This window comes from Anas platyrhynchos, chromosome 23 (assembly GCF_047663525.1).
Source record: "Anas platyrhynchos isolate ZD024472 breed Pekin duck chromosome 23, IASCAAS_PekinDuck_T2T, whole genome shotgun sequence".
Lineage (NCBI taxonomy): Eukaryota > Metazoa > Chordata > Aves > Anseriformes > Anatidae > Anas > Anas platyrhynchos.
The window spans coordinates 7,727,715-7,743,492 of NC_092609.1; the positions used below are offsets into that span (position 1 = coordinate 7,727,715).

Here is a 15,778-nt window from a genome sequence, read left to right on the forward strand (position 1 = left end):
AAATACATGTATCACTGGGCACCATGTTTGGAGAAAGGGATAACCCAAATGGATATTTCTTGCTCTCATATAATAATGCAATAGTTTAGTTCTTCAAGCAAAACAGTCTTCAGTTCAGGAGGATGTTTACTTCTGTTCCCTCCTGTGGGCTGCGTCATAGGAAAAATACATTGTCTTGTTTAAAAGATTGACTGGATCAGGAGAAAATTGTTTCCTTGTTAAATATTTTAACATGTATTTGAGCAACCAGTCTTTATTACAAAAATGTTTCTGTAAAAGGAACTATGTCTAATGGATACATTTTGCAATAGCCTTCCTGTTTCTGGGAGACCTCAAGAGGAACAGGAGCCTCAAATAGTTGCTACAGATCACAACCACTGTTATAGTTATGGTATATTTCACCTTGACCTTAAAATTCAAATGATTAAAACTTAGGTTATTTCTTTCCGAGTTAAAACGAGTCAAAGGTGGTTTAACTGTACCTTATTTATTTTAGAATAGATTTACACAAGTTTCTCTGTTACAGCACTTTATCTGTGCATCTAATAAATTTCCTAAGCTTTTCTTAGGTTGTATGCTGCTATGTTTGGTTAATTTGTGTGAACTAAATATAAACCAGGTTATCTTAAAACTTAATATAGAAGCGTACACAGATTACTGAATTGTTGCTTTTTGACTTCTTGCTTTTTGAAATCTGTTTTGGTAGAAGTGCCTTAACCCTACAGGTTTATCAGAACAGCCTGGGCAGTTTTATTTCTAAGGCAGAGAATCTCTCTCTAGCAGCCATAAGAAAAACAGTTCAGAATAAAGAAAGGCAAAGATTTTTAATCCATGCTGAAGTTCCTTTTCACTACCAGACAGTCCCCCTTGTGGTCATGTTGTCATGCTAGTGTAATGAACATGAACTGCAGACTTTCATCTTCACCAATAAATGACAACATAGAGAAATACTGAATATCTCTCACTCTTATTTATAGATTTTCTTTTCTTTTTCAGTAGTTCAGCCCTAGTCAACTCGGAGGTGGGCAGCAGCAGCTTCTATGGAGCTCCTATGCTGAAAAAAAAAAAAAAAAGTTGAGCCTTGAGGGAAAAGGAAGGTGGGAGAGCCAGATGGGGCAAGAGGAAGGGAGGTGGTTTGACCAGGACACCTTGAGGGTCTGGGAAGAGAAGAAATGGATGGGTGCTTAAGAAATGAGCAGCATCACAGCCTACATACGGAAGAATTGTGACGAGCAGTTTAGAAATGTGAGCGATTGGTGGTCTTGTGTTGATCGGCAGCTGTGCTCCATGGTTATAGCTGTAATTTCAGCAGGTTACTGTGTAAGCCGCATGTTGCCACTTCCTTGATCAAGGCAATGCTGTTCAGTTGCAGGGAAGAGGGGCAAGACTCAGGGAAGAAACGGAACGGAGAAAACTGTACACTGTGGATATGCACACGTAGCCATAAAATCAGTGCTGGACAGAAAGAGAGAAAGAGAGACAGACAGACAGACAGACAGAACGAAAGGAGGGAAGGAAGGAAGGAAGGAAGGAAGGAAGGAAGGAAGGAAGGAAGGAAGGAAGGAAGGAAGGAAGGAAGGAAGGAAGGAAGGAAGGAAGGAAGGAAGGAAGGAAGGAAGGAAGGAAGGAAGGAAGGAAGGAAGGAAGGAAGGAAGGAAGGAAGGAAGGAAGGAAGGAAGGGAGGAAGGGAGGGAGTGTGGAGGAATCGTTAAGTGAGGTAGGACATGTGGATGTTGAGCAGTTTGGAGACAATGGGCTAGTGAAGCACCGAACTCAACTCACATGAGCCTTGGCAGGTATGCAGCTGGCTGAGAGCCAATCAGGCTCAAGGACACGATGCCCTTGGGCGATCAGGGAATGTCCCTAAGGCGGGACAGGTAGCCAAAAGAAGGAGGACCAGACTGAAAAGCCCGGGGAAGTGTTAACCAATCCTGAGCTTAGTTTCTGCAATATGTATGAGTTGATTATGTTCAAACTAGATAAAAGGCAACTGAGCTATCCATTAAAGTTGAAGTTCACTGTTCACTCATATTGAGCGTCTGTGTCTTCCTTCCGTCGGCAACAAGGGAGGGAGGAAGGTAAAGGGAGAAAGAAGGAAAACCCCACACTCATAAAAGTGAGAAAGATCCAGGTGTAAAAGAACGTAAAAGAAAGACAACTGTCATGTTGTGGTCTGATAGGATGTAGGAGAAAGCAGAAACCCAGCAATTCTATATATTTTATATAGAATTTTTTATATAGAATAATAGAATATTTAGAATAATTTATATATATATATAATTAAAATATTTTATTATAATTTTATTTTATTTTATTTATTTTTTATTTTAATTTTTATTTTAATTTTATTTTACTTTATTATTATTATTATCCTTCTTTTAGTATTATTATCCTTCTTTTTCTGGATGGTGTCTAAGTCTTGGGGGGGAAGAACAAACTGTGGGAGGAGGGAATGCTACTACTGTCTGTGACAGTGGTGATTTCTGGACAGTGTTAGCAACAGAGCTTCTGCAGAGAAGAGAAAATGCCAGGCAGTCTCTGTTGGTATTCCATGTACTGAGTACTGAGTGCAGTTTTGGGCTCCGCAGTATAAGAAAAAGACATAAACCTGTTAGAGAGTGTCGAAAGAAGGGCAACAAACAAGAGGGTCTCTTTTAACAGGGGGATTGAGGTTTGTGGCAAGGTTTTGGTAGCAATTTAGGGGCTGCACTGTGCTGGACGCAGCAACAGACGCACCATAAGCCAAAGTCAGACAATAAGCCAAGGTGTGTTCACGCGTGGTTTACTGTGGTTTAACGTGGTTTACGTATAGAAGAAAGTTTTTGCCTAGTGGTGAGTATACTGCAGATTTGCTGCATTGTTCTAAATTAAATAGCAAGATAAGTGATGGCATCGTAGGCTGGGAAAATATTTCTAGAGTATTAGCGCATTTTGAGCATCATTTTAACTGTTTATGCAAACATGAAGATTATTAAAATCAGTGTTTATTTAGGTCTGTATGTAAACAGGTGATCATGTTGTATAGCATGCAGTAAATGGTTTGTGAATGCTGCTTGAAGAATGAAAAGAGTAAGTCAGCTCCACAAGGAATAAATGAATTTTGTTTATTTGTGCAATGCAGAGATTAGAATTAGACCAACAGCATGGAACCAAAGTCTTGCTCTGTGCCTTTTATCTGTAGGACAGTTCATGGAGGCTTCAGCAGCCCTATCTGTTTTCTAGCACTCTGAAATGTCCTCTGTGGTGCCGCACCCAGTTGAAAGCCTGCACTGATTGTGCTGAACTTTCCTAACAGGAGGCACGGGTCCTTCGTCGGACGCTGGCTGGGGATGTATGCTGCGATGCGGGCAGATGATGCTGGCCCAAGCACTGATCTGCAGACACTTAGGGAGAGGTGAGTGCTGGTCCTGAGGGAACTTCGGTATTGTCTGCAGACGCTTCTTCGTAAGTACTCCATTAAAAGCACAAACCCTGAATTTATTAGTGAGACTTTCTTTGATGCCCTGGTAACAGTTCCTAATGAATCAATTCATATTCAGCTGGGTGAAATCATCCCAGCCTGAAGCAGAGAAATAGGCATAGAAGGAGAACAAATGGGGAATCCTGTCGCCATTATTTTATAAACCTTTTAGTGTAACACCCAAGTTGAGGCCAAGGGAAAACCTGCCACCGTGGGACAGTGCTCTTACCCTTCTCTTCACTACTCACTTGTCAGCAGCACGAGGTCCAAACCCCCCTGGTGCAAGCTCTTAAGCATGCATGTCACATCCCAGGATGCTGCCAGTGGAGTGTTTGGACTTTCTGTATGGATCTTATGTTGTTATTTAATGGGTGCTTAGAAATCCAACAAGGTCTAAACACAGCCTGTACTTTTAAATAATCTTGGAAGCTCAGAGATACTGGAATGGCTATCAACACGCAGCATGATCCGTCAGAATATGTTTGCAGTTGATGTTTTTGTTTTGTTTTATTTTCCCTGTTTTTACAATCTAGCCTATGATGATAAAGGGCAGCTTGATGATAAATAACAAGCTTGGAATTCTAGGAGCTCTACACAAAATGTAAATATTCGAGATGAATTGAAATGTCTTTTAACATCTCATTATAAAGCTTTCTGCTGTCTAGACATTTGATCAGTGTAATGAAAACGTCACCATTTTTTATTCTCTATCAATTTTTCCTTTCAGATTGGCAATGGGAAAAACACAAAAAACAACCAGAAGAATATCACAGAATCCTACGATGCTTTCTCGACAGGAAGGCTTGCTCTTATTCAATCCACCAGATGGGTAAGAACAAACATAAACTTTCAGGTTTTTTCCACTGAAATTTCTACTGTGTTGAATCACTAATTTGCAGTATGTTAATTCATAATTTTAAAAAGTGGATGTGAAGACAATGTGTATGCTTATATAAAAATAAAAAGGTATGCAGATGGGCACAAAGACTAGTAGTACAGAAACATTCCCTGAGACCTAAATAAAGCCATGTACTAGAATCTAGCTCTTGATAAACTCTGTAAGCCTTGGGTACCAGAGTCAGTAATGTTAGAATAGACAGTCTTGTAGCTTATTGCTGTAATTTGTAATAAAGGGCACTAGCATTTGTTAACTTGTAATTCTCGTTATAGTTTAGAAGCCTTTTGTTTATTAAAGAAACTGGCACTCCCTAAGTTTTGAAAAGAGCATAGATTGAGAAAATAATTGTTATTGCTAACTACAGATTGCAGTTACTCTAGAATGTTTGACAGTCACGGTATTTACTGTATATTGTTCCCACATTCTTTATGGTCTCATTTTTCTTTGATTTTGTGTCCGTGTGTCTTTTTTTCACTGTGAAAACAGCACAGGTGGGTGTTGGAGAGGGGAAGTCAATTGGAGAATGGTTTGGACCAAATACAGTTGCTCAAGTACTAAAGTAAGTGAGATCATACCAGTCTCATTCAGAACGTACTCCCCTGGGGCAGCCAAGAGAAGGCCCAGGCAGAGTTTTGAAGGCTGCATCTCCCCCTGTCCCACAGTCAGGAATGTACTTGCCATCTATTTACAAGTGCAGCATGGAATGTCATGCCACAGCTTGGTGTGCAGGTACTGAGTTGGGAATGGGTGACCTCTAAATTTTAATAAAGGAAGAGCCTGAGGAGAAGAAACTGCAGGAAAGTCTCCTGCTATGCCGTCTGCATGCCCTCACCAGTCACACCACAGATGTATATTCCTTTCTGCACAGTGGCACAGCTCTGGCAGGTCGAGAGTGCCACCGTGTAGGTCGGAGTGGTGGTGTGAAACATCAGAGAGAAGCCATCTCGGCTGAGGAGGGAACTGAGCTGCAATTCCTCCCTTTCTGAGCAGCAGTTCTGCCAGCAAGGCTACTGGATAAAGATGGGCAGCTCCTCATAGTCTGGGAGCCACACTGAAAGGAACTGAGGCTGCTCAGTTCTCCAGGGGTACGTGGAGGTGTCTTACCTCAGGCAGGGGCTAGGCTACAGGTCCTGCGAGCTCAGCAGCAAGTCTTTGACACCCTGGAACAGGCACATGATCTGAAGAGGGAGGGGAGCTGAAGCATGCCCTGGACTCCAGATCTTTCATGGCCAAGTTTTTCATGGTGAAACGCTCACCCCCATTTCTTTCTGGCTTATTTGAAACAGCTAATTCTGCCAGTGCAGCTTAAGAGTGTAGCTCCCTTCCCCAAAGGTTTGGATTTTGCAGAAGTGGACATAAAACTGTGTGCTGCTGTCTCCCACTGAAGTTTTGGTGCCCCAAACCCTTAGCTGATTTAGCTTTTAACGCCCCATTTCTGCTGTGCACGCAGGCTCAGGCAGAAGTAATTCCACTGAATTCAGTGGAATTTCTTAAGCAAAAAGTAATCTGCAAAACTGGCATAGGAATTTTTTTCTTTTCCAGATGAGAAAAGACACAATTGGGCAAGAACCCATTGCAGAGACTGTCGAGTGCAATAAAAAGTAATAAACTTGATGTAGTTGAACTGTTACTGTCACTGCACGTAGCAGTAAGACAAAACAGTTTGCACATGGTGCAGCGCATATGTTTTTCCTGGTACCACTCAGTACCTATTTTTCTAAAGATATTAAACATTTAATGTTTAAAGTTTTCTTTTTCTTACATGGAGACTTTAAAAAATGCAGAAAGGATGTTTTTTCTTAAGAAAAAAAAAATAAATAAATGGTTCTGAGTGTAAAGCTACCCTTTTGATCCAACTAGTTTATATTAATTAGTACCTTAATGTTTTCTAGGAAGCTTGCTTTATTTGATGAATGGAATTCATTAGCAGTTTATGTATCTATGGACAATACGGTGGTCATTGAAGACATCAGGAAGTGACACCTCATCAGTTTTCTGGTAACAGTTTCTGATTTGACTCCATTTGCCAGCATGTATCTAAACATGAACAAATACTTGGGGGGCCATGGGTTTGTCTTGCAAGGGTAAGAAGAGGGAAGAAGGACATACAAACTCAGTTGTGTTTTTTTGATCCCTGATGCCAACTTCGTGCTCACATCACTGGATGTGAAGAGCTCCTTGAAGAATTTCTACTGTCATCATTGCTGCCATTTCATTTCTCTGGCGTTTTATAGGCAAAGCTTGACACTATTAATAACATTAATAGGACATGTCACTGCAGTCTTAAATTGTCATCCCCCAATCATTGATCTAACGTCTCACTTGGACGTGCCAGCACATACTGTCTGCTAGAATTACTTCTACTAAATAGCTGTAATTGCCATGCCCGGCTCGTTTTGTCTTGGGTGCCCTATAAAGATCCCTGGCAAACTAGCTTAATTCACTACTGAGAGGAAGATCTGCTTTGTGTTCCTCTGTGCGTTGACTGATTTCTAGTTTTATTCCCGCAGAAAAAATGTGCTGGTGCCCTCCTCAGAGCAGCAGCGCGTCCCACAGCAGTGCACATTTGCACAGAAGTGCTCTTGGCCGAAGCAAGAAGGCAGGAGGACTCTGCACAGGCTGGAAAGCCCTCTTGCTTATTATACCTCTACGACTAGGGATAAATCACATAAATCCCGTATATATTGATGCATTTAAAGTAAGGTTTTCTTTCAATTCATTGCTCGTTACTGTCAAATAAGTTTGGGTATGTGTGATGTCAGTACAGAAATGAATTACAATTTCCTTTATTCCTTTTGAACTCCTAGGAATGCTTTAAGATGCCACAGTCTTTGGGAGCATTAGGAGGGAAACCAAATAATGCCTATTATTTCATAGGATTTTTAGGTAAGGAAAAAAGAAACTTATTCCAAATGTGCAGATGATCAAAAGAGAACATTTTTTGAAGGGGAAATAGTAAGGGGTCTAAGCGTGAACCTCTAGAAGTAAAGAAAGATGAGAATAGAATAAAATAAATGAAGAAGCATATCTAAAAGAGTTTAGAAACAGTATGAGATGATCCGTAACAGGAGCAGAAAGGTAACAGCAAAGCTAGGTGTAAAAATAAGTGATGACATCAACAAGAGCAACATACTGAGAATAGCTGATAGCATTTGACAAGTGTATTGGTCAAATGTCACTTTTATTTTCTTGTATTTCAAAACTGTTTCTGATAGCAGTATCTTTTTCACCTTTTGCATACCTTCTGTTATTAAGTATTGCTCTAATTAATTTAAAATGCATTCCTTCAGATTTCACCCCACTTTGGGCCAAAATTTTGCAACCCTATTTTGTCCTTTTGTAAAACCTAACCTGTTTTAGTTAGGCTTTTTTGTTCCAATTTCTGAATGAATGCCTAATGGGATTACAGATTGCATCTGTGAACATCCTGTACCTTTTAATCTGTCAAATGTTAGTGTTTACAACACTTGAGATTTAAAAAAAAAAAAAAAAAAAGTACTGGATCTCACATGGAAAAATAAAAGTATGTGACAAAGATAGAACATAACCAACCAGAAAATTACAGTAATAGGTGACAATAGGAAGTTATACTAAATACCCTGTGGGAAACGCTGTGTCTAAACCTTCCGATTCTCTTAAAGAATCCCTAGCTGGAAAGTCTAGATTATACTGACTGCAATGGCAATCTAATTTCTATTTTACAGTTCTGGACCAAGTGCTTATTAATGTCACTTGCTTATTTTTAACATACGGCTTTTACCCATCCAGGCAATGAGCTGATCTATCTGGACCCTCACACCACTCAAAGCTTTGTAGATTCAGAAGAAAATGGCACGGTTGACGATGAGAGTTTCCACTGCCAGGAAGCCCCACATAGAATGAAGATCATGAATTTGGACCCTTCAGTAGCTTTAGTAAGTGTCAGGAAATCTGGAATGCATGTACTTTATCTCAAAGTAATGTCTCTCTACATTGGTAAGGGCAGCAATGCATCTCCTTGAACAGAACCAAGATCACAAAGCTGTCTTCTGTGATCAACACATAGTAGTTTGTACATAACTACATGGAGAATCTTAGGGCAAGTGGGGAGCTGTCTGTACTGTAGGGAGCTCGCTTTGTTTTCTTTACTGAGCAGCTTTTACTTCTTTCAAGAGGCATTATAATGGTCAGAGCAAGGAACTGAAACAGGTTTACGTGTTTTATTCTATCACTACTTTATGTTTGGTCACCTCTAGACAAGTTACTTAAACTTACTTTCTATCATAAGTTGAAAATGTTTAAGTGGAATTAGTGTATTTCACCCCAAATTACAAATACAAATGTATTATTTGTAATTCACCCAAAATGTCATGGGGGTAGTGTGGTATTTGAAAAAATTGGATCTGATCCCATGCCAGTATCCTGTGATTGGGTGATTGGCAGTTGTCACCAGTGGGATGTGTTTCTAAAGCTTTAAACAATCTGTAAAGATACCGGTATCTGTCATTCATTCACATACCTGTTTTTTAATACTGCTGCTTTTTAGAAAGTTTTTTTGTTTTGTTTTGTTTTAATACTTAACTACGTAAGTGTGCAAAATGTGGCATGATGCAACGAGACAGACAAAATCATAATGAAGAGCAAATATTTTCAGTATAGATACCAGAATGGAAATGTTCCTTAGGTGGTCCATCATCTACAAGTTTTCAGCTTCTGCTGATACCTGGACTGTAGGAACTGGGTGGCGCTCCATGGAGGAGCACACAGGAGCTGCTGCTATTTTTTGCTTGACTATTTCGTTAGGGGTTTGCAGGGCCTTGTTCTCCCCGTGGGTTCTCTCCCTAGAGCTGCCACATATTTGGAGTCTTATATCTACTGATCGTACAGGGCATTACTGTATCAGAGGTCACACCGCCTTACCTGCTGGTACCACATACCTACCATCTGCAAAGGTAAAACTCTGTGTGTTTGTTTTTTCCCCTAAGGGCTTCTTTTGCAAAGAAGAATGTGATTTTGATAACCGGTGTAGTCTTGTACAAAAGGTAAGAGTGGGAACTTAGCATCTCGATTTGTTCTTTATAAAGTCTGGTTTTTATTGTCTGTTTTTTGTAAAATTTTCCTTTGCATTTTCCTTTGTATACAAATTGTATGAGCCATGGAGAAGAATGCATTAAAGCATCAGGGTAAGGCAATACTACTGAATTGCTAATTGGAAATTGTTCAGCACTTTACCAGCCACAAACCCTGCCAGTTGGAAAATGGGTGTAAACATCCACACTTGAAGGTGTTACTGGGTGACACTTGCTTTTAACTTCTAATTCTCACTAAATGACTAAGGTTTAACTGCCATATTTTAGTGATGTTTCAATGATTTGCTTCCTGATCCTTTTTTATTGTTTGACATAATAGATTGCGTGTTCTAATTATGACTGTTAGTCCCTGCTATCTTAAAGATCTGAGTCTGTAAGTGCTGCAGGCCTCTAGCTCCTGCTGATCTAGAGAGAACAGAAGGTGCTGGCTGCCACAGGAAACAGACTTGAGGATGTTTCTGCATGCAGCTGTTAAGCTAAGCACCAGACGTCTGAATGTAAAGTACCATCAACCTCTCAGGGCATTTATTTAAAAAAAAAAAAATCATCTAAGGAAAACAGTTTGTAAATAACTGAAATACAGGACAGAAGGTAACTTCTCTTTGAAGAGGAATAGCGTTTGGCTTCAGGAACACCTTTTTTCCTGACCAAAACCTGTCCTTCAAAATCTGATGCGTTTTTTTTTTTTTTTTTTTCCCCTTTAGAGGAGCTGATAGATCTGTCTTTTGTGCTATTGATCAACAGAAAACTTGAGGAGAGTTCTATGCAAGCAACTTTCTTTTAAAAAGCAGAAAATATTGTACATTCCTAGTGTGCTTGCTACCTGTAAACAAAATTACAGGTTTGCAGATATCAAAGCTGATATCAAAAGATGATAAGACTGATAATTTGTAGTACAGTTCAAGAGATCTGTCTTCCAGATGTGTTTTAACTAGGGATGTATTACAAAGACCATGGTGCTTGGATTTCACAGTATGTCTGTATAAAGACTTTTTTTCCTGATGGACATGCGTAATTAAAAAACACTTTCAATTAAGCAGACACGTTTTGTGTTTGAAGCGTCTCCCGAGCCAGCTTTTAAAATGAAAGCATTCTGTCCTCAGGAGATTCTAAAGCAGCAGAGTCTACGGATGTTTGAGCTGGTCCAGAAGCACCCGCCACACTGGCCTCCTTTCATACCTCCAACAAAACCAGAAGTGACAACCACAGGAGCAGGTAAGGCACCGATTAAAAGCCTAATTGTGCAATGTTATGTTCCTCGTTAGCAAATAAAAGAATAATCACAGGTAGAATAACTATCCTTTGTGAGTGTCAAGCAATATATAGCAGGCATGTATCCAAACAAGCCATACAATTGCTAGCACAGATTTTTTTTTTCACTCTTACAAAGTACTTTTCTGGAATGCGTCTTTCAAAGTTTTTTTTTTAAGTGAACAAAATCAGGCATGTCTTTAGAAGCATTTTTTTCTTTATCTTTTTTTACAGAACTCATTGAATCTACTGACAAGCTATTTGAATTGGAAGAAGAATTTGAAATCCTGAGTGTGTGAAGGAAACTGTGGTGACTCTTCTGAGTGTTGAATATATTGGTAATATTATTGCATTGACTTAAACAGCCATGTTAGCCCCGAAGTGCCTGAAATTATGGATAACAGAGCACAGAAATCTAGTAGCATCCAAAACTCCAAGGGCAGTTTAACACACAAGCTTCCCCGGATGGAAAGGCAGTAAGAGATCTTGTGATAAGATGCTTAAAGGGAATCTCTTTTTAACGTACCTTACGTGGAGACAAACGGGCCTTTGAGATTAAGGCAAAAATACATGTATCACTGGGCACCATGTTTGGAGAAAGGGATAACCCAAATGGATATTTCTTGCTCTCATATAATAATGCAATAGTTTAGTTCTTCAAGCAAAACAGTCTTCAGTTCAGGAGGATGTTTACTTCTGTTCCCTCCTGTGGGCTGCGTCATAGGAAAAATACATTGTCTTGTTTAAAAGATCGACTGGATCAGGAGAAAATTGTTTCCTTGTTAAATATTTTAACATGTATTTGAGCAACCAGACTTTATTACAAAAATGTTTCTGTAAAAGGAACTATGTCTAATGGATACATTTTGCAATAGCCTTCCTGTTTCTGGGAGACCTCAAGAGGAACAGGAGCCTCAAATAGTTGATACAGATCACAACCACTGTTATAGTTATGGTATATTTCACCTTGACCTTAAAATTCAAATGATTAAAACTTAGGTTATTTCTTTCCGAGTTAAAACGAGTCAAAGGTGGTTTAACTGTACCTTATTTATTTTAGAATAGATTTACACAAGTTTCTCTGTTACAGCACTTTATCTGTGCATCTAATAAATTTCTTAAGCTTTTCTTAGGTTGTATGCTGCTATGTTTGGTTAATTTGTGTGAACTAAATATAAACCAGGTTATCTTAAAACTTAATATAGAAGCGTACACAGATTACTGAATTGTTGCTTTTTGACTTCTTGCCTTTTGAAATCTGTTTTGGTAGAAGTGCCTTAACCCTACAGGTTTATCAGAACAGCCTGGGCAGTTTTATTTCTAAGGCAGAGAATCTCTCTCTAGCAGCCATAAGAAAAACAGTTCAGAATAAAGAAAGGCAAAGATTTTTAATCCATGCTGAAGTTCCTTTTCACTACCAGACAGTCCCCCTTGTGGTCATGTTGTCATGCTAGTGTAATGAACATGAACTGCAGACTTTCATCTTCACCAATAAATGACAACATAGAGAAATACTGAATATCTCTCACTCTTATTTATAGATTTTCTTTTCTTTTTCAGTAGTTCAGCCCTAGTCAACTCGGAGGTGGGCAGCAGCAGCTTCTATGGAGCTCCTATGCTGAAAAAAAAAAAAAAAAGTTGAGCCTTGAGGGAAAAGGAAGGTGGGAGAGCCAGATGGGGCAAGAGGAAGGGAGGTGGTTTGACCAGGACACCTTGAGGGTCTGGGAAGAGAAGAAATGGATGGGTGCTTAAGAAATGAGCAGCATCACAGCCTACATACGGAAGAATTGTGACGAGCAGTTTAGAAATGTGAGCGATTGGTGGTCTTGTGTTGATCGGCAGCTGTGCTCCATGGTTATAGCTGTAATTTCAGCAGTTTACTGTGTAAGCCGCATGTTGCCACTTCCTTGATCAAGGCAATGCTGTTCAGTTGCAGGGAAGAGGGGCAAGACTCAGGGAAGAAACGGAACGGAGAAAACTCTACACTGTGGATATGCACACGTAGCCATAAAATCAGTGCTGGACAGAAACAGAGAAAGAGAGACAGACAGACAGACAGACAGAACGAAAGGAGGGAAGGAAGGAAGGAAGGAAGGAAGGAAGGAAGGAAGGAAGGAAGGAAGAAAGGAAGGAAGGAAGGAAGGGAGGAAGGAAGGAAGGAAGGAAGGAAGGAAGGAAGGAAGGAAGGAAGGAAGGAAGGAAGGAAGGAAGGAAGGAAGGAAGGAAGGAAGGAAGGAAGGAAGGAAGGAAGGAAAGAGGAAGGTAAAGGGGAAAGAAGGAATACCCCACACTCATAAAAGTGAGAAAGATCCAGGTGTAAAATTACGTAAAAGAAAGACAACTGTCATGTTGTGGTCTGATAGTTTCTGGGAGAAAGCAGAAACCCAGCAATTCTGTCTTTCCTACTCCTCCAAAGCAATTCCGTTGACAACTCTGAATGCTTCCAGCTAGAAAAAAAAGGAAGAATGAAGTGGAGGGCTCCTTGCCATCACTGTATTTCTGGAGCAGATTTCTGGATAGTCCCCGCAGCCAGCTGTAGGGCCTTTGCCAGGCTTGGAGTGGCTGCAGGGAACATGCCAGGGGCTCGAGGTGCTGCAAGGAACATGCCAGGGGCTGGAGGGGCTGCAGGGTGAGTGACACGGGTTTGAGGGGCCTCAGGTCCCAGCGCAGTGGTTGAAGTCGATGCAGGGAACATCAGAGTTGTTGGAGGGGCTGCAGCTAAAATGCCAGGGGTTGCGGGGGCTGCAGGGTGCTGAGTCACAGCTTTGCATCAGGTCAAGACGCATTTTCCTAGAACCATCCATTTCCTCCTGAAGGGGCTGAATAGCATGGAACGGTCTTCAAAATGCACAGAGCAGACCCCAGCAAAGGTAGGGATGCTGCTAGCAAGTAGGGAACTTTTTTGTTGCTGTTGTTAACATTGTTTCACGACAATAGATGCAAACATGTATCTTGAGTTGAGGGCAAAGGTGACCTTGGATCTGAAGCACACAGGCGTTCGCTAATGTCCCCCCATCCGGAGTGAATCCACAACGACTCGGAAGGAAAACTAAAGTCCAAAGCAGTGCACTGGGATAAAGAGAGTTTAATAGGGTAGAAAAGGAATAAAAACAATATAATCAATATTAATATTTATAATTTATAATATAATAACGTATAAAAATTGTTTAATTAATAAGAGTAAATAATAATCATCATAATTTTATAGTAATAAAACAACGCCATACTGTACAACACAGTCAATAAAGTGGATTTAATGCAATAAAAATAAAACCCATTTTTCCCATCCCAATGAGTTCCTATCCCCATCATCACTTCCCATCCCACTGATCATTTCCTATCCCAACAACGTCCCAGTTCTGATCCCAAGGCTGAATTCCCAACTCCCACCCACCCATCCAGCCAGCCATGCACCCATTTTCTGCATTTTCAGGTCACAAGACTCTGATGAAGGCCACCTCAGCCTTTTCCCCGAAAAAAAAGCTGCTCTTTATTGTGAAAAACTTCACTTTTGCACAACACTGCAGACCCAGCCAAGATGGTCCTGCAAGACAAGGTGAAACAAACATACAAAACCCATATGGAGGTAAATTGGTTCATCTAAACAAATTCCTACCACGAAATCCTGATCCTCAATCTCAGCACCGATGAAAAAAGAGGATAGAGTTCCCTCCTCCAAGGTCCCTCTCTGCCCCTGCTCCCCGTGGGCTCCTCTCCATGGCTGCAGCTGCGGCCCGGGGCCTGCTCCTGCGGGGGCTCTTTTTTGCACCTAAGTGCTGTTAACCATCCCAGGCATTTGTTGTTCACATGGTGAATAAGTGCTGTTTTGGATTTACAGAGATAATCTGTAGATTTGGTTCCAAAGGGGTTCAAATTCAGGCAAGGCAGTGAGAGCTTTGTGGGCTGCAGGAGAACCAAAATGCAGGAACTGTCAGGGCTCATCCTCACCCGGGACCAACTCTCATTTGGTCTTCTTTGGAGAGAAAGCCAAGCCAGCCAGATGGCTTCCACTACTTCTATGGGAGTGACATTGGGATTGATCTTTAAAATGAAATGAAGCAGAAGGCTGTGGGTTCTCCAACCTTCAAGATATGCAGCACTTGGCTGGGAAGGTTTCTTCCGTTCCTATGGATTTGAAGAATTAGGGCTGAAAGAAGCAGCAGGACCCTAGGGCCATATTCTGTCATCTCTATGGAAACTCCTGACGGGAATTACCTCCCTACTGGTGTCAAACTGCAGGCAGGCAAACGGGTGTGGTCTCCTCTCTGTGCAACTCCCCAATCCATGGTGTCTCTTTGCATGTGTGAAATTGCATGTGTATAGGGGGTGTGGTGGCAGAAGAGGGAAAGCCTCTTCTGATGGCTCCTAAAGCTGTGAGTCTGACCCTTCTGTGACTGTGCTGAAAGCGATCCTGGGGATAGAAGGGAGAGTGATCCAGCTGCACATCATGAGACGGGGAAGAGACAGAGGCTCTGGCGTGCACTGCTGACTGGTTTGCCTCGGTGGGGTTGGAGTGAGGAAGCTGTACCCTCCTCTGTTAGCACAAAGGAGAGGAGTTATTCCACGCTATTTTTCCTCCTCTGTGTATGAATGGACAGACTGCACAGTTGGTTAAGGCCGTAGCTACTGAAGACAAGAACTCGATTGTCTGCTGCTCTTCAGGCAGAAGGCAGAAGGAATCAAGAGACAGGACTGGCTCTGTCTGCATACTGCAGTAGGCGCACTTTTTTGCATCTTCTGTGCGTGAAAAAGTATGTTTTAATTGATAAGAATCCCAAGGGCCTAGAAATACTGCAGTTTTAGGATAAATCTGGTATAAACTGAGTGTCCTGAGGATTTTGAGTACTCCATTTCCGTGGCCAGACCAACAGAAACTCCAGGGCAATAGGAAACACAACTTTCTCTCTCTTATCCTAAATTTCTCCACTTGTTATCTCCTGACCAGCAATTTACAGGAAAGTTACAGGAAAGTGAGGGAAAATATTTGAACTATTTATACACCAGTGCAGGTGGTGCCATGTTAACTTCACTCTTTTGCAAGATCTTGTTTGCTAACAGCAAGTTATGGCCCCTAGGGATGTTTTACCTTGAGGGAGGGAA

At 41.0% G+C, this 15,778-nt stretch overlaps 1 pseudogene; it reads left to right on the top strand.

The window, feature by feature from the left end:
- Positions 1–1,751: 1,751 nt before the first annotated feature.
- LOC139999321 (cysteine protease ATG4A-like) lies at positions 1,752–11,121 on the top strand (annotated as a pseudogene).
- The last annotated feature ends 4,657 nt before the right edge of the window (positions 11,122–15,778 follow it).